The 20,870-nt window shown below is 45.7% G+C and overlaps 1 protein-coding gene across 4 annotated transcripts in view; it reads right to left on the bottom strand.

Annotated features, from left to right (window-relative positions):
- PDZD2 (PDZ domain containing 2) overlaps positions 1-20,870 on the bottom strand; it is a 416,943-nt gene that overhangs the window by 337,646 nt on the left and 58,427 nt on the right. The window lies entirely within an intron of this gene.

Below are 20,870 nucleotides of genomic sequence, written 5' to 3'. Positions count from 1 at the left end.
GACTGGAATTCTTACTGATAACATGAATAGTCAATTAACACATATTTTGTATTTTATAAGTATTAAATACTGTCTTCTTAGAATAAAGTAAGCTAGAGAAAAGAAAATGTTAGGAAAATTCTAAGGAAGAGAAAATATGTTTATAGGTCTGTACTCTATTTGTCAATGTCATAAGTTTATGCATCTGTTTATAAGATGAATCGTCTACCAGTATCTACATCAATATTGTCTTATTTGATACAAAACACTGTAGATGCTATACATATTACTAACACCAGACATCAAAAATGAAAGGATAATGTGCAAAATAAATTCCTATTTATTTACAGGTATAACGATGCATACATTGATAACAAGGAAGCAGCCGTGTGAGGGCTTTGTGGTAGCCTAGCGTAATTGATACGATCGCTTCATGGTAGCCTAGCCTGTACACTAATGAATGGTCATAAACATTTTATGGCATACAGTATACAGTCATATTTATACTATAGTATTGGGAAGCATTGTTACATTTTTTAAAAAACTGCTTACCTGTGATAATAGGCTGATACACAATTTCTCCAATTAGGAGAGAGAGAGAGAGATACTGTAAATGTAATTTCTTTGAAAGAAAACATGAAACAGTAGGAAAACTAATATATTATTAATTTTATATTACAGATCACACATCTTATGCCTATATAAGGGCAGATTATCATCCACATATGTTTTATGCATTCATGACATGTCTCATTTTATTTTATTTTGCTATTTCTAGGCTACAGAATTTCTCTGTTGTTTTGTTTTTTGTTTTTTCAAGTTGTTGCAAACCTCCCCCAGATTTTCCAATATACTCATTGGAAAAAAAATCCACTATAAGCGGACCCGCACAGTTCAACCCCCTGTTGTTCAAAGGTCAACTATGCTTACAAAGTTATCATATATCATTAAATGGTTTATTGAAGAATATTTTCCATCCAGTGAATAGCTGAAAAATCTATAAAGCAAAACACAAGATACTGTTAGAATCACTTCTATTTTAGGTGATTTTGATTTAGTGCCTTCCTCTGCCCTGTCAGGTAGAACCACCTCAGTGATCTTATTCTTAAAACTGCCACCTTAGAATTCCTTTGTGTACTTTATAATTTGGGATACTTTAAAACACAGAGTGTCTATGAAATGGGAAGTGGGAGGTCACCGTTGGGCCCTTCTTGGTTATCTCCAGCAGGCTGGTCAGCTCCCATCAGCCCATGTGTGCTCACTTTCTCTACCTCTGTCTTTTTTGGGAACATGCTCATGGCATGGGGAAGTTCCCGGGCCAGGGACTGAACCTGCATCACAGCAGTGATCCGAGCCACAGCAGTAACAATGCTGGATCCTTAACCACTGGGCCACCAGGGAACTCCTCTTCTAATTATGTCTTATACATAGATAAGGTCCTCAAGAGCCAAGTCCCAAGAGAACAAGAGGAAGCAACGACCCAGTGGCAGCACTAAGCACCCCCATGCCATCCCAAGTAAACACACTGGGCAAAACAGCATGGAGCTGTGCCAACGCAAATTCAGAACAAGTCCCCTTCAGCTCATCCCTCCAATCCGACAGAAATCTCTAAAGCCCCCCCATCTCTCCACCCCCAACTCTCACAGTTTGAAGCTGTCTCTGCCCTTCTGGGGGCTCGCAGAAACCCTGAGTGCCACAGTAAAAGAAATCAGATTTGGACAAGTATATCAAATAGTTCTGACTGATCAAGGAACAAATCTGTTTCTCAAACCCTTGGAGGCAAGGGATAGAAACTCAACCAGGAGAAGAGAGGAAGAAAAGGGAATTTATCAACACATAACAAATGAAAAGTCCATGGGAAATGGAGACAGTTCTCAACATGGTTGGATCCCTATACACACTCACCAGGAGTCTTGACTTTCCTGTCTTCTGTGTTGGCTTCATCTCTGGCTGGCACACTCCACATGGTAGCAAAGACGGCCAGCCCCAGCCAGAGCTTACGTGCTACCAGCTTAGACACCCCAGCTGAGAGCTTGTGCCTCTTTCCCAGTGGTTCTAGCAAAAGTCCTAGGATGGACTCTCATTGTCTGACCTGGATCATGTGCCCATCGCTTTTCCAGCCTCTTGAGTTCCGGGCCAGCTCGTGGAGCCAGAGGGGAGGCTGACCACCTGTGGCACATGAGTGAGACAGGCACCCTCCAAAGCAAGGGGGGTGGGGGGATGCCAGGAAACCAAGGCCAGCCCCAAACAGAAGGCTTAGCTGCTTGAATCATCTTGGCCCCAGGCTTTGCCTCTTCTCAATTTGGTGCCTGCTAAGTGCTATCTGAGATTCTGTTAACTCACAAAGAGTTGTTCTCTATCAAGAACTAGAACATAATCACCCCTGGGGGTACCCTTTGTGCTCCCTTCCAGGCACCCCCAGCCTGAAGGTAACCACTATCATGACTACCTCACCCCACAGATATGCTTTGCCTGTTATTATATGTCATAGAAACGACGTTGTATGAAATGTGTACTTTTCAGTACATACATTCTATTCAATAAAAAGCTTATTATTTTTCTTTTTAAAAAAATTGTTATTTCCCCAATACATTTTTTTTTCTACCGTACAGTATGGTGACCCAGTTACACATACATGTACACATTCTATTTTCTCGCATTATCATGCTCCGTCATAAGTGACTAGACATAGTTCCCAGCGCCACACAGCAGGATCTCAAAAAGCTTATTTTTAAAAAGAGCTGATGATGACATTTTCCCTGCTCTATCAACATCAGAAACTGTGCAACTTTCAAGGACTTTCTCAACTTTTTTCAGAAAACGGCCTTGTCTCCAAATGAAACAATCTCTTTGATAGCGAATTCTTTCAACATCTGCAGTAAACCGCAGGTGGCCAAGGTCACCAGCAGTGGGGCCCATGCAAGGGGCTTGCCACGCTCTTCAGCGTCCTACCTCCTTCTGCACAGCCTTCCACAGCCTGGCCTTTGTCCTCTCACAGGGGGGCTTTAGGAAGATGCTTTGTTGGTCTTGGCATGTGGGTGGCAGAGGGGAGCAGAGGGCAGCTGTCAGTTAAGCACCAGTCTGCCAGTAAATCTTCGAAGGCTCATGAGCAGGAGAGAAATGGCATTGCTGGGTCACTCCAGAGCAGTGATTCAGAGTCCCCCTAAGGAAGAGTGACAGTTACAAACTCTCCCCTCAGCCCTCCACACTGAAGCTCATCTGTGGATAAACCTCAAAGGTCTATGGATTCCAGGTGAAAGACTTTTCTACACAGCAGAACTCAGACAAGCCAACAGGAATGTAGGCCCCTCTGCCATGGAACTGTGCATGTAGGGGATGGAGGGGCTTCTATAAGGTTTGGTATAGACAGACCTCCTGGAACAGGTGAGAAGATAGATTAAACTATCTTTTGTTTTTTTTTTTTTTAGGGCCATACCCATGGCCAATGGAGGTTCCCAGGCTAAGGGTCAAATCCAAGCTAGAGCTGCCGGCCTACACCACAGCCACAGCAACATGGGTTCCAAGCCACGTCCGTGACCTACACCACAGCTCATGACAATGCTGGATTCTTAACCCACTGATGGAGGCCAGGGATCGAACCTGCATCCTTATGGATACTAGTTAGATTTATTTCCGCTGAGCCAGGACGGGAATTCCCTCTTCTTCTTTTTTAATGGCCACACTCGAGGCATATAGAAGTTCTCGGGCCAAGGATTGAATCTGAGCTGCAGCTGTGATCTATGCTGTGGCTGTGGGCCCAACCCAAGCCACAGCAGTAGGATTCTTAACCCACCATGCCACAGTGGGAACTCTGGATTAAATGATCTTTAAGGCTCTCTCTAAGGCTCTGATTTCATGATTCTAATAAAACCCCTCTAATGGTCCTAAGAGCAGACCATCAAAACCAATGCTATGCCTCAAAAAGTTAAACATAGAATTACCACGAAACTGAGCAATTCCACACCTAAGTACATACCCTATAAGAACTGAACACAGGCATTTGAATAAATACTTGTATATGAGTGTTCACAGCAGCACTATTCACAACCATAACACAGAAACAACCCAAATGTCCATCAGCAAACGAAGAGATCAACAAAATATGGTACATCCGTGCAATGAATACTATGCAGCTTTAAAAAGGAATGAAGTTGATACATGCTATGACGTGGAGGAACATTGAAAATATGCTAGGAGGGAGAAGCCAGATACAAAAAGCCATGAATTGTATAATTCCATTTATGTGAAAGAGTCAGAAGAGGTGGACAGAGAGCAGATCAGCGGTCACCAGGGGTGCGGTGCGGGGGCAGGTGAACGGGGAGTGGCTGGTAGTGGGTACAGAATCACGTTCTGACGGATGATGGAAATATTTTGAAACTTGATGGAAGTGTTGGCAGCACAACATCATGAATGGACTAGATGCCACTGCACTGTAACCTTATGTGAGTTTACCTTGGTAAAAAATAAACAAAACCAATGCTGAGTGAGCAGACGCTATGTGGCCCTGGGCCCCCTGGTAGCCTGGCACATAGGGGGCCCCTGTCATTCTGGGCCTCTTAACCAGACATGTCCAGCCCACAGTCATTTCCTGGATTTGGAAATTTTAAACTAAGGCAAAACAACAACAACCTCATCAACAAAAACACCAGCCACCCTGAAAAGGCTCTTTAGCCTCTAATACCCAACCTCCAGGCTGAAACGGGAGAAGCAGATGTAAATCAACCACTTACAAGCCAAAGGGCAAGCATTTTAAGTTTGAAAACACCTTGGGAGGGAGCGCAAACAGAAGCTAGAGGAACAATTTCCCCTAAACTCCAAATAAAGCAAAGGAATTCCCTCTAGACCTAGCATGGGTCACACAACCTAGAAAAGACACAGTAGTACTTGATGACCTCAAAATCAGCTACTCCACTTAGACTGAGCAAATGGCCACATCATGAGAATCAACACCCAAATTCCCACCCTTACTGTTCCTTTAATCTAATCCTTTTTTTGCCTTATAGAACAAGAACACATCAATGTAACCCAATAACCAAGCAATCTTCACAGTCCATCCATGTCAAAGCTGGTGACTTTCTCATTTTGAGGGCCCAGGTTGATCCCTGAGGTCTGTTCTATGGGATGACTGCTCAGCCATTTACCATGTAGAGATGCCCCTGACCACACCCAACTCCTTACACACACACACACACACACACATCCCTGTAGGCAGTTTGGCTTCCTGGAGTAATTTCTTCCTTGGTTGAACTGTCCTCCTTATAACATGTGGTCCAGCTGGAAGAAGATGCATTTGCATCAGAATCATACGTCCCCCAACCCTCGCCAGTAACAAGTCCCACAGAAGGAGCGACGGGAGTGAATGGCAGCACTACTCTAGGATTCTTTTCAAAACAGCTGCTCCTCATGGAGTCTAAAATTAGAGGGCAAATGAGAAAGAATTCATTTCCGGAACTAACTTGTAAGACAGAACTTCCATTCCTTAAGAGACATGAAGAGTTTTTTTCTCCTTCTCCACTAAATCTTGCTAGAAGTGCATAGGCGCAAAGATGAATCACAGGGCAAATGTTTAGTAAGCACCAACTCCGTGATGAAAAAGTTACTCTAGCTCTTTGTCCTCTTAGAATGTATAATCGTTTTGACTGGAGAAGCCACGTACATTGAAACAGATTCGACCATTTTGTAAAAATAACTCTTGGGTGAAAAGAAATTGTTCTTAAACTGGTGGATGAATGAAACAGCTGGGGATAGGCCTTAATACCCTAACCTGACACTTCTTCCAGAGTGGTGGAAAACACAGGCTTTAAAGAGGAACATGTAAATTTGAACACCATCCCCATCCTGTACAGGCTGTGTAACCCTGACAAGACATGAAGCCTTTTCCAAGCCTCACTTTTTCCATCTGCAAAATGGGCATCATGCCGCCTATTTTGCAGGGTGCTTGTGAGCATCCAATAAGATATTAAGTTAATAGTACACAGAAGATGAGCACTGCATAATAGCTATAATATAAATAGCACATGACAGAGAAATTTATCAATAATACATAAAAATCAGAGTTCCCATCATAACACAGTGGTTAACGAATCCAACTTCGAACCATGAGGTTTCGGGTTTGATCCCTGGCCTTGCTCAGTGGGTTGAGGATCCGGTGTTGCCGTGATCTGTGGTGTGGGTCACAGATGCGGCTCGGATCCCGCGTTGCTGTGGCTCTGGTGTAGGCCAGCGGCTACAGCTCCAATTAGATCCCTAGCCTGGGAACCTCCATATGCTGTAGGAAGTGCCCCTAGAAAAGGCAAAAAGACAAAATAATAATAATAATAAGTAAAAATAACTATGCATTGGAGGCTGAGTATAGGAAATGCCCTATCGGAATTCAATCTTTCCAACCTTGTTATTAATCATTTTATAAATTATTTTACAAATTTAATTTCGTGGACATCGCATTTGTTAAGGTAAGCTAATCTGTGCAATCAAGAAGCCTACACATCCCTGAATTTTCCTAGACTAGATAGAAGCTATAAGTAGCATTGTATTAGGTGTGGTCCATGGCATCCTCTCCCCACCACCATTAGCACTTGCCAAGGAGAATTCAAAACAAGGGCCTTTCGACTTGAGCCCAATCAGGTTGAGTAAGTGCAGTTGTGTTCGGTATTCAGCTTAAAGTACATTCTTCCACAGAATTCTTTTTGTTCATCCCATTTACTGGACAATGACTTCCTTCAGGGCAGTGATTCTTAAAAAAGGGAAGGGATTTTGCCCCCCGAGGACCTCTGGCAACATGTGGAGACACACTTTGTCGTCACAAGTGTGTGTTTCGGGGCAGGGGTGACGGGGAGAGGTGTTGTGCTATTGGCAGCTAGTGGAGAGAGGCCAGAGCGTCCGCCCGGGACAGCCCCCTCCCCAAACAAAGAATATCCCCCCTGTAAGCCACTGAGGTTGAGAAACCCTGTTTCTCAATGGGGCAGAGAAGGAATCTCAGATTTCCCTGTACCTGTAATATCTGCCCAGAAGGTGGTCAGAGACCATTTCCTGATTGACGTTGTCACAAGAGCCCAGCTTTTTGGAGCACAGCCTTGCATAGTTACAGCAGGAAACAGAATTGGAGGAAGGAATTTCAACCAACCTCACTCTCAGAAGAGCCCAAATGACATCTCACCAAAATGAAGAAACATAGCCCCAGTCAAGTCCACTGACTTCAAGGTCAATGCCTCTTCTTTGCAAGGAAGTTCTCTCTTGGTTCTTTAGTATTCGAATGGTGGGTATTTTTTGTGGGCCAAACCTGTGTTCTGGACCACAGCAGAACGTACAGGGCAGAGCCTTATACACCACTGTCACCCCCAGGTTCAGGTCCTTGCTTTCCCTCTACACCTATGATTTAAAGCAGCCTCCTCATCTGCTGAAGGCGCAGAAACTCTGTGCAGTCAACTTTTTGGATCTGATTCTCCTCCAATCCTACCCTTCTAGTCCTTAATGACACCTACCACGCTGGGCAAATTCCTCCCTCCACGTATAGGAGCAACAGGCAGGCACAGACATCACCTCGGTGGCCAGAAAGAGCCTAGAGCAGGGGCCTCCGCTTACATCCTATCACTGAGGAAAGGGAAGCTCAGAACACAGTGAGTTTCCCAGCTACATGGCGAGGGGGAGATCTCCAAAGCTGAGCTTCTGCCTCCAAGGTCAGTGCTCTTGCCACTCCTGCACACAGAGCAGGTAAGGCCATGGCTGCCTGTCTTGCTACCTACCTACTATGCATTCAGCAGGGAACGGAAGCCTGTGAGATGCACTGGGGTCATCAGGCCAGGAGAGGGTGGATGAATGCGGGTCATCCATACTTGGCTGCCGAATCTGAGCACCGGGTGGGAGAAGCACAGAGCCTGCGAAACCCCCACGGTCAGATGCTAGCAGAGGGTCAGGGGTGGGGGCAGCTGGGGAGAGGTCTGAGACTGAGGGTACCCTTTCAGGAGGAGGGCTTGTTCCTCAAAGGCAGGGTAGAAAGAGGTCTGGTAGAGAGCCTGAAGGTTCTAGATTGCTTATTCCTTCATGAAACAGTTACGGAGCCAGATGCTGTGGATACAGAGCAAACAAGGCAGATAAGATCCCCACCTGTGGAGAACTTAGATTTTAGGCGGAGAGATAAGTAAACAAACAAACAAACAAAAAGACAGATGATTGTGTTAAATACAAAAAGATAAATAAACAAGAAATTCAAATAAGCACCAGGACTTCCTGTCGTGGCGCAGTGGAAACGAATCCAACTAGGAACCATGAGGTAGCAGGTTTGATCCCTGGCCTCACGCAGTGGATTAAGGATCCATCATTGCCGTGAGCTGTGGTGCAGGTCGCAGACGTGGCTCAGATCCCATGTTGCTGTGGCTGTGGTGCAGGCCAGCAGCTGTAGCTCCAATTCGAGCCCTAGCCTGGGAATCTCCACATACCACAGGTGCAGCCCTAAAAAGCAAAAAAAAAGTACCAGGTTGGGAGGGAGTACTATTTAGACAAAAGATCAGGGAAATATACTCAGAGGAAGCCAAGATCTAAAAGGTGAGAAAAAACCAGCTCCCTAGAGAGAAGAGAGCTCGAGGGTCCAGGGTCAAAACCTAAGGGCAGATTCGAGGGGTGACAGAGGGGAGTGGTATGCAGCGTGGCAGGGGGCCACCACATGCAAGGCCTTGAATTTTATCTAAGAGCAATTTTATCTAAGAGCACTGGAAAGTTTTATGCAACACAGAGACACTGCTGTTTTGCAATATCATTTGGCTACAGTGAGAAGATGAACAAGAAAAAGACCATACTGGAAGCAAAGCAATAATCACAGAGCCTTGGTCCAGGCATGAGATGAAGGTGCCTTGTTGGGGGTGAAGAGCACAAATCTGAGAAAGTAGAAGTCGAGCCACCAGGTCTTGCTGATGGCAGGGAGTGGGAGGAGGGAGGCAGGAAGGAAGGCTGGTGTTAGGCTTCTGCACTTAGGCGATTACTAACTAATGCCAATTATCCAGATGGGAACATGCGGAAGAGGAGCAGATTTGGGGGGCTCCATATTCCAACTCTCTAACCAACCCCAGTCTCAGAAAATATCCTCATTCTTAGCCTCCTTAACATTAATAAATACTTCTTGACCAAATACAACATTAAGGCATTGCTACTGACTCACATTTTAGGAAATCTAAGATACGGAAAGTAGAAAAAACATTTGCAAAGCAGGTGTAACTTGATGGCACTTGAGATTTTCAAAAAGATAATATGTAAATACATAAATGCTAGTTATCAAGGGACTTGTATTTTCCACTTTATACTTTCCTTATTAGTTTTTATAGCAACATTTTTTTTTTTTTTTTTAAAGAATGAGTTATTCCTTTGAAGTCAGGCTTTGTTTCCAAAACACCCCTCTGAAAATGCACAGCATATTTCCTCCTGGAAGCCATAACCTATTAGGATATCCAAAGGGAGCAGAGTGGGGAAGGAAAAGGACACAAGCCAAGGCAATTATGCAGACGACCCCACGCAGGACGCCCTGAGCGCTTTCCAGCCAGCTCTCACAAGAGTCTACCACTAATGCATTCAGATTCCAATCTGCCTTTTCTTCTGGCTTCATCGGTTCTCATTTTTTAAATCTGACACACTCACTGCGGAGGCATGCTAAGAGTCAGAGGAGGAGGATCTTTGTTTTTATTTAGCCAAGCTCCCACCTTTTGCTTCAGCTCATCAAGATAAGCTCAGACCTCAGTCACCTCCTCCAAGAAGCCTTCCATGACCATCTCAGGCTACTAACACCTTTTTTTTTTTTTTTCTGGTCTCCATCATACCGTAAGTATCTTGATTTTAGCCCTTGTCCCACTTGTTTTTCAATATACAACTATTTCCCCCATTAGATGGGGAGCTTAAAACGGACACCAGTGCCTTTTTTCTTTTTTTTTGGCCACACCTGCAGCTTGTGGAAATTCCCAAGATCTAACCCGTGCCACAGCGGTGACCAGAGCCATAGCAGTGGTAATGCTGCCTCCTTAATCACTAGGCCACCAGGAAACTCCTACCCCGTGCCTCTTGACATCTTTCCTATGTATATAGAATTTCCCATCTCATGATTTTACACATCTTTAAGGCAGAGGCAGAAACTTGTTTTCCCAGTTTCCCTTGCCAGCTATGCTATGGGCACATGACCTGGGTTCTACCAATCAGTAAGAGGCATGAAACAGTGGTTGCCATGTGGAAGCCACTGTGGCAGGGCCACTGCAGGTATCCAACTTTGTCTCGTGCTCAAGGGCAAGCATTGGTGCTCATCCACCAATAGGGGCAGAAGGGGCTCCATGGGACAGTGCATTGACCAGATCGGCTGCGTGGCTTCCAAACCAATTCTGCCTCTGCTAGAGCTTCTTTAATAAATCACTTCTCTGCTTAAGCCAGGTAGGGTGGATTCTGTTGTTTGCAACCGAAGTCCTTTGCTGATATCCGAGGTCTTCAAGACAGGGATGGAATGGATTCATTTCTCTATCACTTTGTTTATTAGCAAAGTGTTATACACATTCCCCCATCCACCTGCCAGAATAATGATTTTAGGCGTTACTGAAGGTGCTTAATAAATTATGTCAAATAAATGAATAAATGAAAAAGTGAATGGAAAAGCCAGACTGCAAATGATTAGCCTCTTGAGTCTGCATTCTTTTGGTGATCATTAAAAAGTATTATTTGTCCTGTAAGCCTTCTGGGCAACTAGAGAAGACACAAGAATGTTACTTCCCATAGTGATTCTCCAACTAGGTTCCTCTAGAATATAGGTCGTTCCCATTGCCAACACTGGATAATAGTGAGTTTTTTCCAAATACATACAGAAAATGTATGTAGTACATGGACTTCTGTCAGTTTCAAGTTTTCATTGAGAAAGTTTTAAAACTCTGGCACCTGCTCCTGTTTTGTCAGCAAGTACAGCGGATGAAAAAATAATTGAGCAAGTAAGCAAATATAGCAAAAACTCAAAACTGCTGGTCTGCTTAGTTTGACAATTTTCCTCCTCCCCATGCCCAATTTTTCACTGGGATTTGAGATGGCATGCTTAATACAGCATCCTATTTTTTTGCTAGTGAAGGTGTTCTTAGTCCAATAACGGAATCCAAGAATTCAACATGGTACTGGATGGATACTGTTGACAAGCAAATTCCTGGCCCCATGAACATGTCTGAGAAGCGCAGTTCTAAGTTCCTGCCACCGTGCTCTCCTTCTGTTACGAGCTGAACTGTGTTCTCCCCAGATCTCTATGATGAAGCCCTAACCCCCACCTCAGAAGGTGACTGAACTTGGAGACACGGCCTCTAAAGAGATGGCCTAGTTCAAATGAGGCCATGAGGGCTCGCTCACCCAACATGCCTGGTGGCCTTGTAAGAAGACATTTGGACGCAGCAGAAAAACAGACCCTGGGGCGGGCAGGAAAAAGACCATCTGAGGAATCAGAGAGAACACAGTCCTTTGCAAGCCGAGAAGAGAGGTCTCGGGAGAAGCAAGCCTGCCAACATATTGATCTTGAGCGCCCAGCCTCCAGAAATGTGAGAAAATGTTTCCCTGGTGGAAGCCCCCAGGCTGCGGTCGCTTGTGATGGCAGCCCTGGCCCTCCTCCTGCTGTCTGCTTCCCAGCCCCTGGCTGGGAAGGCGCAGGAACAAGTCACAGGTGTGCTCTGGGGCAACACTCAGCTGTCGCCTCCGAATGTCCCTCCAAATTGGCAGGTTCCTGACGCACAGGCCCACCAGGCATCATCGCCTCATAGCAGGGACTGTGCCCTCCTTCCTGTGCTCTTTCACGGCGACAGAAATACCATGGGGACGGTGACCTTTCAATTCGTGACTGCTTTACACAGAGGAGCTGACAGCACAGTCTGCAACAGGCCCCTCTGGAAGGCCCTGGGGCGGTGGGGGGACTCGGGACAGGAAGAGACACACAAAGAGGAAGCCGGGGGGGAGGGGGTGCGGGGAGGAGGGCACCCGGACCAACTGTCTACCTCAAAATTGTCTCTGGCTTTGTGCTGGCTGCAGGCCCTGCCAGAGACAGTGGTTTCTGGGGCTCAGAGAGCCTGTCCAAAGGAGCCTCTGGGTGGTTAGGGCCCTGGTGGGTGGAGAAGCTCCGCCTTACCCTGCCAGGCACTCCTCACACTGTTCCCCTCCCAAATGCCCGCCACAAGGCCACAGCTGGGGCAGCTGCTCTGAATTAGTGCCTAGGCTCTGCTGCCTAACCGAGGACCAACAGGAACGGGGCTCCCACCCAGCCCCTCTAACCAGGTCTCTAGGAGGAGCCGGAGTCGGTGGGGAAGTTGGGAGGCAGTGCTTTTCCTTCAGTGAAGCCACATGGCATCTCTTGGCAGCCAGTAGAGACGGAGAAGAAGGGACAGGCTTGACGACAGCTTTAGAAAAAGTGAGAAGAACCAGATGGCTGAGGTCGGGGGGAGGTGGCCAGGTAGACCGTGAGGTCATTCTCTGGTAGCAGGGACGCTAAGGCGTGGCTTTGGAGATGATGGTAGCTTCTATTATGACAATGATCGTGTTATAATAAAGACGTTTACATCTCCGGCTCCAACTAGACTGGATACTTCTTGAGGTTAGAGACAGCATTTCAGGCACTAAAATATAGTGCCTGAGACACAATATAGACAGCGTTTCAGGCACTTCTCCACACCCTAGGCCGGAGTCTGGGCATCCTGTCAGCACTTCAGTAACAAGCATGAACTGGAGGCCCACCATGCCAGGTCTAAGGCTGGATCAAGTTCCTCACTAGCTCTAGAACAGCAAAGACCAGACACACAACTGACACTCAATGCATGTGCATTGCCTCTTGGGTAAATATTTGAAGGATGGCATATTAACCATATTTTCTTATTTTCTTAATGCTCTGGTATCTGGGGCTTGCCGACTGGGGAAAGACTGCTCCTCCCACAGCTAGCCAGTTTCTGGAGACCACAAACCATCCGACTCAGAGCACACTTTTCAGATGCAAACCAACCCATGCAGAGCCCAGATCTCGAAACCACCTGGTTTATGAAGCGCTCACACTTGATCTCCGGCGCTACTCACCCCAGAACCTAATCACTCCAGTTGTACCAGACAACCTGGGGCATTCCCTAAACCCTGGAGCCTGCTGAAAGTATTCAAACTAGCCAATCCTAAACTTGCTTTACCCCGCACCCCCACTCCAATCCTTTTGCAAACATCACAACAAAGGATTTTACCTACATTTTCTCTTTGTTCTCCTTCTGCCTCCGGACCAACCTCGGTACTGCCCCCCATGGCCCTGTGTGGGGTACCTTCTGTTCCCAGGGATCTGTGCATATAAATTTCTACCACTACAGTCATTTCTGTGTCTGTGTGTCTTACCATGCATGATTAAAGCAAATCCGGGGTACATTTTTAAACAGATGGTTAAATGTGAATAAGCATTCAGTAACTGTAAATTAACAACTAATTTCTTCCAAGCAGTGCAAAGTACATCTTCTTCAAAAGAGAGAAAAGAGGTGTTAGTTCTGTCATTATGTTAAAATTGCACAGAAGTGGGGGAGGAAGCTAGTTTTGAGAAACGGGCCAAATCCATATACATGTGGTCACAAAACTAATGTGAGGTCAGGGTTTGAAGAGCAAAGAAAGCAGAAGAATGGCCTTCACCGTGCACTCTACAGAGCCCTGCACAGGCTGGCAGAACACAGGACAAGCCAGTTGACACCTGCCACATCAAGTCCCAGAATCTTCCTTTCTAGGAATGACTTTATTAAAGCCATGCCACCCAGCAGAACAAGGGGACAAAGCAAGCACCCCTTTTATGATGTTTATTTCTTAATGGTGCCATCACAAGTGCCCATTAATCCAGAAAGATGGCATGAGATCATGGGTACACATGTGGCACAACATCTGGTATCAAGTGAACACTCAACAAATTACAGCCATCCTTACTGATGTTCTTTCTTAGCAACTGGCAAAATGGATTCTCTAAGTGGCTTTTCTAGTAAACAATATTTAGATGACCAGTTATCAAAAAGACAACAAAATGAAATTCATTCAGCATAATGGCTGGAGTGCACATCATTTCATCTTCCTTTAACACCTTTGAGGATACAGTTTGAGCTCTCACCTGGCTTCCAATAGATCATGAAGCACATGAACTGCCACTGGATCTTAATGATCGTAAAATGTATCCTCATCATTTGCGGTTCCTGGATATACAAAGGTGACTCACTGGGAATGCCGGGGGACCCCAGAATCACTGGAGCAAGGAGTATGATTTCCCCATGGGGCATCTGTAGAGCTATGGCCCTTCTCAGGGATGTCAGCCGTGTGTGACTTCATCTCCAGGGAAGTACCAATCTAATCTTGCAGCAATGCTATAAAGTCCTTTCTACTAGAGACCTGAGAGAAACAGACAGGAAACAGGTGTCTAAGAGCCCTGCTCAAAATTGAATATTGACTTTTTTCTCTTCGCCCTACCAACCCATGGATCAACCCAGGTTCCACAGTTAGATAATTTATTAGAGATTAAGTAACATCAATTATGATGTCTGCTTCTTCACATTGGTCTCTGGGGATCTTATATGAACCCAGACACAGCAATACACAATTCAAAGGGATTCGGCCAGATTTACTTTCTCGGTTTTGAGCTCCAGATATGGAAGCATAAGCACCTAAGAGGCACTAATTAACCCTTCCAAAGTAAGAAGGACCAGTCTTCCCTTGGGAGGCATGAGGGATGCTTAGTCACCCTCTCCCTCCCCATGAGACTTCTCAAAGCTCTTGTCACCTCCATGCCACTATTTCCTTCTCTGGAGTCTTTAAACATCTCCCATTCACCTACCATTTTCAGACTGATAATTGAAACAACAGGCAACAACAGGGGCCATAGGAACTTAGGTACACATGGAAGCTGTGGACGTGTCATCAGGAATTACCTGTGCAGAATCATAAGCTACCCGACAACTTCAGCCAGAACCAGCACCTGGGGCCACGTGACCAACAACTCTGCTTTGGCCAAAGCTATATACCCTTGTTTCTGATCCAGAGAAACTCTCCTGGAAAAATTCAGCTGAGCCTATGGGTATTAACCTATTTCCACCACTGAAGCCTGCAAAAGGAAATATAGAGGCAATATATTCAAATTCCCTCCTAGTGCTCATCTTAAGTTGCTACCATCAGGACAAAGGCCAACTTACTTCCTGGGAGCTGTAAGGAAGGACGTATAGGAGCCAGACCTTGACTTAAATTATCTAATAGCCTAATTAGGAATAATTATTATGCAGATGTAAAGGTAATTAACAATGCATGGAAGTATCTAATGGTGGAAACTCAGCCTCTAGATCTCAGTTGATAAAGATCTAGAAACTAGGGTGGTCCAGCAAAGCTTAAAGGAGGCAGTCCTTAAAGACCAAGAAAGTTGCAGGCAACCATGGAGAAGGAGAGGAGCCCTGCAAATGGAGGCATGTGGGAATGTACATGCAAGTTCAGAGGCCAATACATATTCCTGTCTCCCTTCTGACAAGAGCACGGCAGGCTCAAAGCCAGGGAGAGAGTAGATCTCAATGTCAAAAGCATTGCCACCCTCCAGTCCCACACCCAAGACAGACATGACCCACGCATCATGGCACCAAGTCTTGATGTGGTCTCATGATCCTTCTCAACACTGCGCTCCAGGAAGCTGCTAATAGTCAATCAGAATCAGCACTTGTGATAAAAATCATTTCTTCCTCTCTGACACAGAGTTGGGCAAACCCTGGCTGGGTGAGAAATTCTGGAGCTAGATGTGTTCCAGATCACTGAGTCAGGATGGCTTCCTGGATGTAAGAAGCAAAGAGATGTCATTACATCTCACTCCTGGAGCCAGAAGGAGGCTTGATCTTGAGAGATAGTTAGGCTGATGTTCTTGCAACCAAAGACCCTCTAGGCATCATTACCCCTGATGTGACCCCAGGCTCCAAATTCTCACCAATTCTGCCAAATGGGCCTTGTAGTAGCTTATCCCTGAAGATAGCCACCTTCCATTCCTTCCCTCCTGTGTACACATGCCACATCCCCATTGAGAAGCAAAGTCTATTCCTCTATCCCTTTGAACCTAAGCTGCTTCAGGATTGCTCAATGGAATAAGCAGGAAAGACACAGCCAGCAATGACATGGTCCCACCTTCGAGAGGATTAGCAATTTCCACTTTGTCTCTTTCCTTCTCTCTCTCTCCCCCAGAGCTGTCACATAAGAAATCTGGTGATCCTGCTAAAGAGACCACATAGAAGGACTATATGGAGAGGGAGAGGCACTGGGACTAAAATGGAGAAAGAGAGAGAAGTCCAGCATGTCAGGGCCCCAGCTGAACCCAACCGTCCAGCCCTGCACTGTCAGTCTCTACACCAGAGCAAACCCTTCCTAGACCATCCCAGCCATGAATTCAATCCCACACTAAAGGATCCAAGTCAATGCCACATGAGGCATAAAACTGCATGGCCAAATTCTGCCCAAATTCCTGGCCCCAAGAATCATAAAAAATAAGAGGGTGGCTCTCTTAAGCCACTAAATGTGGAGGGGATTGTGCTCCACATTTAGATCAGCAGGACTATCTGTGCACAGGCCCCACTCCACAAGCAACTGAAGTACTTCTAGGGCTCTGAACTCTGGTTCTAACCCCTGCAAATCCCCTGGGCCTGACCACATCTGAGACCAGTCAGGGCGCAGTGTTCCAGAGCAAGACGCTGCACTTCTGACTACCCACAGCCTTGGCCTCAGCTCCCCTCCTGCTTTTGTCCTTGAAGTCAACACACAACTTCTGAAGAACCCAAGTTAATCACTGACTTCAAGCCTCCAAGGTTCAAGTGTTGTCTATCTGTTGCTTTTTTTTTTTTTTTTTAAAGATACAAAGGGCAAACCTCTCTTCCTCCTGAGGCTGGTGCCTTTGAGAACTGCGGCTTGACCTGTGGACTGGGAGCATGAGTGTTCAGATCCACCAAGCAAAGCCCATGAGTCGGCTATAGTCAAGCCTCACCCGCTCCAGCCAGCGGGTCATCACGTGGCTGGGATGCAGCTGGTCTGCTAAAGCTCAGCGCCACCCAGAAGCTTACAGGTCCAACTGGCTCATTCGGCAGAAGGCACAGAGGCTTAAAGATGAGACATGGTGTGTTCCAGGTCAAAGAAGAAGTCAGCACAGGATGCAGCCAGACACCAGACCCCCAAGTCAGTCCAGGAGGGACCCACTACCTCCCTGATTGAGGGTACTGGGAAAGAGGCCCTCAGCCTCATGGAAACACTTCCTTTGCACACCCTCTGATTTGTGGTGGCTTCTGCACCGTCCTTGAAACCACTCTCAGCTTAGGTGCATGTGTGTAGTCAAGCACAGGCTTGCTTCTGCTTTGAGGTCTCTGTCCAAGAGCCCCAGGAAAACTGCACCATAGGCAAGAGCAAAAAGACCCTTTCTTCTATACTTAACTCTCCTTCCCATCCTCCCCCCACACACACACACTCACACACAGAGTATCTTAGGTACAGCACATTTTCTGGTTTGGCAGAGTGCATGTGGACCCTCTGCCTTTTAATTAGGTTGAATAGCATATTCCTGTGCAAAGCCAAAAGGGCTGAACCTTGCTGGTTCCTGTTTTAGCAAAAAAAGGGCAACTCCAGATCCCTCTGCCCATGTGATCCTTCTACCCTGTGAACATCCTGCATGAACCCTCTACCTGCAAATGACCTTTGCTGCTCTCACCCCAACCTGAACACTAAGTCTTAGAGGCATCTCAGAGAGACTCAGCAGGTCACAAGAGCTCCTGAAACACGATGTGTTTTCGCAGGACATTGCAGGAAAGAGTTGCAGCACGTACTTTTGATTAGCAGCAATGACATGCCCTCTGCCAGATGCTCTCCTAGGTGATCTGCAAAATGGGTTATCTCCTTTAATTCCCATCTGATGAGGGAGGTTGTCATATCTCTCTTTATTGATGAGGAAACTGGGCTTCAGAAAAGTTAAGAAATGAGCTCAAGGTGCCCAGAAAGTAAGCTGCAGAAAGTAATCTGGAATTTAGACAGAAGTCCACCCAACTCCATGTTCTGAACCATCATACTGCATTGCTTTATCTATAAGCTTATCTCCATACGGTTCATTATTGTAATTCATTCCAAACAAATAAAACCAATACTCATATGACAGTCTCAAAGTGGTACTGGGACCACAGAAATACAGTCCTGTGACCAAAGGGGAAGGCCATGTTCTTTTCTTTTTCTAAAAGGGCATGTTCATGTTCTTTTTTTTTTTTAATTGAGATATAATCGATATATAATATTATATTAGGATTTGGTATTTGTATCTGTTGTGAAATGTACCTCATGATCTTTACATGCATCTTTCAAACATCATGGAGAACTTTTTTAGACCACAGCTATGGTTCCTGGAATGTCTCTTTTACTTCTTTTTTTTTTTTTTTTTTGTCTTTTTGTCTTTTTGTCTGTTGTTGTTGTTGTTGTTGCTGTTGTTGCTATTTCTTGGGCCGCTCCCGCGGCATATGGAGGTTCCCAGGCTAGGGGTGGAATCGGAGCTGCAGCCACCGGCCGACGCCAGAGCCACAGCAACGCGGGATCCGAGCCGCGTCTGCAACCTACACCACAGCTCACAGCAACGCCGGATCGCTAACCCACTGAGCAAGGGCAGGGACCGAACCCGCAACCTCATGGTTCCTAGTCGGATTCGTTAACCACTGCGCCACGACGGGAACTCCCTCTTTTACTTCTAAGCCACTTCCTTCACATGCTGTGCCTGCTTTTCTCTCTTCAAGACTTTCCAAAAATCTGCCCCAGATACAAATGGAACTCAGAGAGGGCAGCTGTTCCTGTGCACACTCTCCCAAAGCGGTCATGTTTAACCAGTTTTTGAGGAAATGTTTCGATGTGACTTTCTTTATGGCTATGGGCAAGTTACTGGAGGAAGCTTGGGGGTGCCCTGTCCCAGGCTTGCATCCCCTAAGGGAAAAACCTGTTGATAACCAACTTGGCCTTAACCCTTGCAAAGACCCAAGAAAAGGAAAGGCAGGGCCCTTCTCAGAAGGCAGGTCTGAAGAAAATGAGCTCAATGGCTGCTGGTAGGGAGGGCAAATGGGAAAAGGCTGGGGACAGAGCCTATTGATTTCTGCTCTGTCATATTTATGTTCTGGGTTTGTTTATGTCATTGGTTGAGTGACTGATTTTCCCCTGTCTGAGGGAAGGTCTCTAGCGATAATCCCGTGAAAAGCTCAGGGGCATAAACCCACAGCAGCTTTGGCATAGATTTTGTACACTTGCTTCCTTAAAAGGGAAAGAAAAATGTCATTCATTTAATAGCAGTGCAAGCTGAAACATGATTTTCCATTGTAAGACTTATTTTTCCAATTACTAAATACCTTTTTTTTCGTTTTTTGTTTTTTTTGCTTTGTTTTGTTTTGTCTTTTTAGGGCCGCACCCGCAGCATATGGAGGTTCCCAGGCTAGGGGTCTAATTGGAGCTGTAGCCGCTGCCTGCCTACACCACAGCTCATGGCAACGCCGGATCCTTAACCCACTGAGCGAGGCCAGGGATCAAACCTGCAACCTCATGGTTCCTAGTTGGATTCGTTTCTACTGCGCCACGACAGGAACTCCAGTAGATACTTTCTTTAAAAGCAAAAAGAAAGTTGTTAAAAGAATAAGTTCTAAGAGTTTTCATCACAAGAAAAGATCTTTTTTTCTCTCTCTTTTTTTGTATCCATATGAGATAACAGATGTTAACTAAACTTGTAGTAATCATTTCATGATATATGTCAGTCAAATCATTACGCTGTACACCTTAAACTTACACATGCTACATGTCAATTACACCTCAAATTTTTTAAAAAGAGGGAGTTTCTGTTGTGGCGCAGCAGAAAGGAATCTGACTAGGAACCACGAGGATGCAGATTCGATCCCTGGCCTCGCTAAGTGGGTTAAGGATCCAGTGTTGCTGTGAGCTGTGGTGTAGGTCACAGATGCAGCTTGGATCTGGTATAGCTGTGGCTGTGGGGTAGGCCAGCGGCTACAGCTTTGATTTATCCCCTAGCCTGGGAACTTCCATATGTTGCAGGTGCGGCCCTAAAAAAAAGAGGAAAAAAAAAAAAAGAAAGAAAGAAAGAAAAAAAATTTTTAAAGAAAAAAAGGGTGAGGGGAGGAACAAAAGAGCTAAATTTTCCAAGGTCTTATTACTACCTAAAAGTTAATAATTTTAGATGGAATCAAATTAGTACAATTATTCCTATGGCTTCTTGGAAAACATCATGGAATCCCTATTATCTCATTATCATAATCATTTAAAAATAATCAGTGAAAATTACAAAGGCCATCAGGACCCATGTTTAGAAAAGGAAGGTTGGAAGGAGAAGATCCAAGCCAAGGGTTTTCCTTAATGTCTTATCAGGGAAGCAGGAGGTTAGGCCTAAGCTGCAGGTGACCCCAATATGACCTTGGCCTCAAACCCCGGTGAAAGTCAAGACGCAGGCCCACCACAATTCTAGGGGAAGGACTCCTGCTCCTCTGAGTTGCTCAGTGCACACCCTGGACATGGCAGCCTGACTTTACAAATAAATGATTTTCAGAGACAGCAGTTCCTCTACGACAAAACAGAAGCACCAATTTCACTGTAAAAATAGATTTGGGGGCTACAGAAGTTAGTAGAGAAAGAATAAACATAATCCAAGCCCAGAACAGGCAAAGAAAAACACATGCCCAGGCTCCCGCAATGTGGCCCCTCCCCCAGAACACCAGTCCCCTGGGGGCCTTTATGGTTGGGACCAGATGCTGCAAATGAGGGGTAGGCAGTGACTCCTGCTGTCCCCCTACCATATACCCTATGATGTACAATTTTAATTTATAATTGTGGGTGAGTTATATCTGTGCTCAGAGTGGAGCAGGGAGGGGCCATCA

Source organism: Sus scrofa, chromosome 16 (genome assembly GCF_054392235.1).
Source record: "Sus scrofa isolate SSC_HxYL_T2T_F1_AM1 chromosome 16, Sscrofa_HxYL_maternal_Yorkshire_Landrace_v2.0, whole genome shotgun sequence".
Lineage (NCBI taxonomy): Eukaryota > Metazoa > Chordata > Mammalia > Artiodactyla > Suidae > Sus > Sus scrofa.
This window is presented reverse-complemented; position numbering and strand designations above follow the sequence as displayed.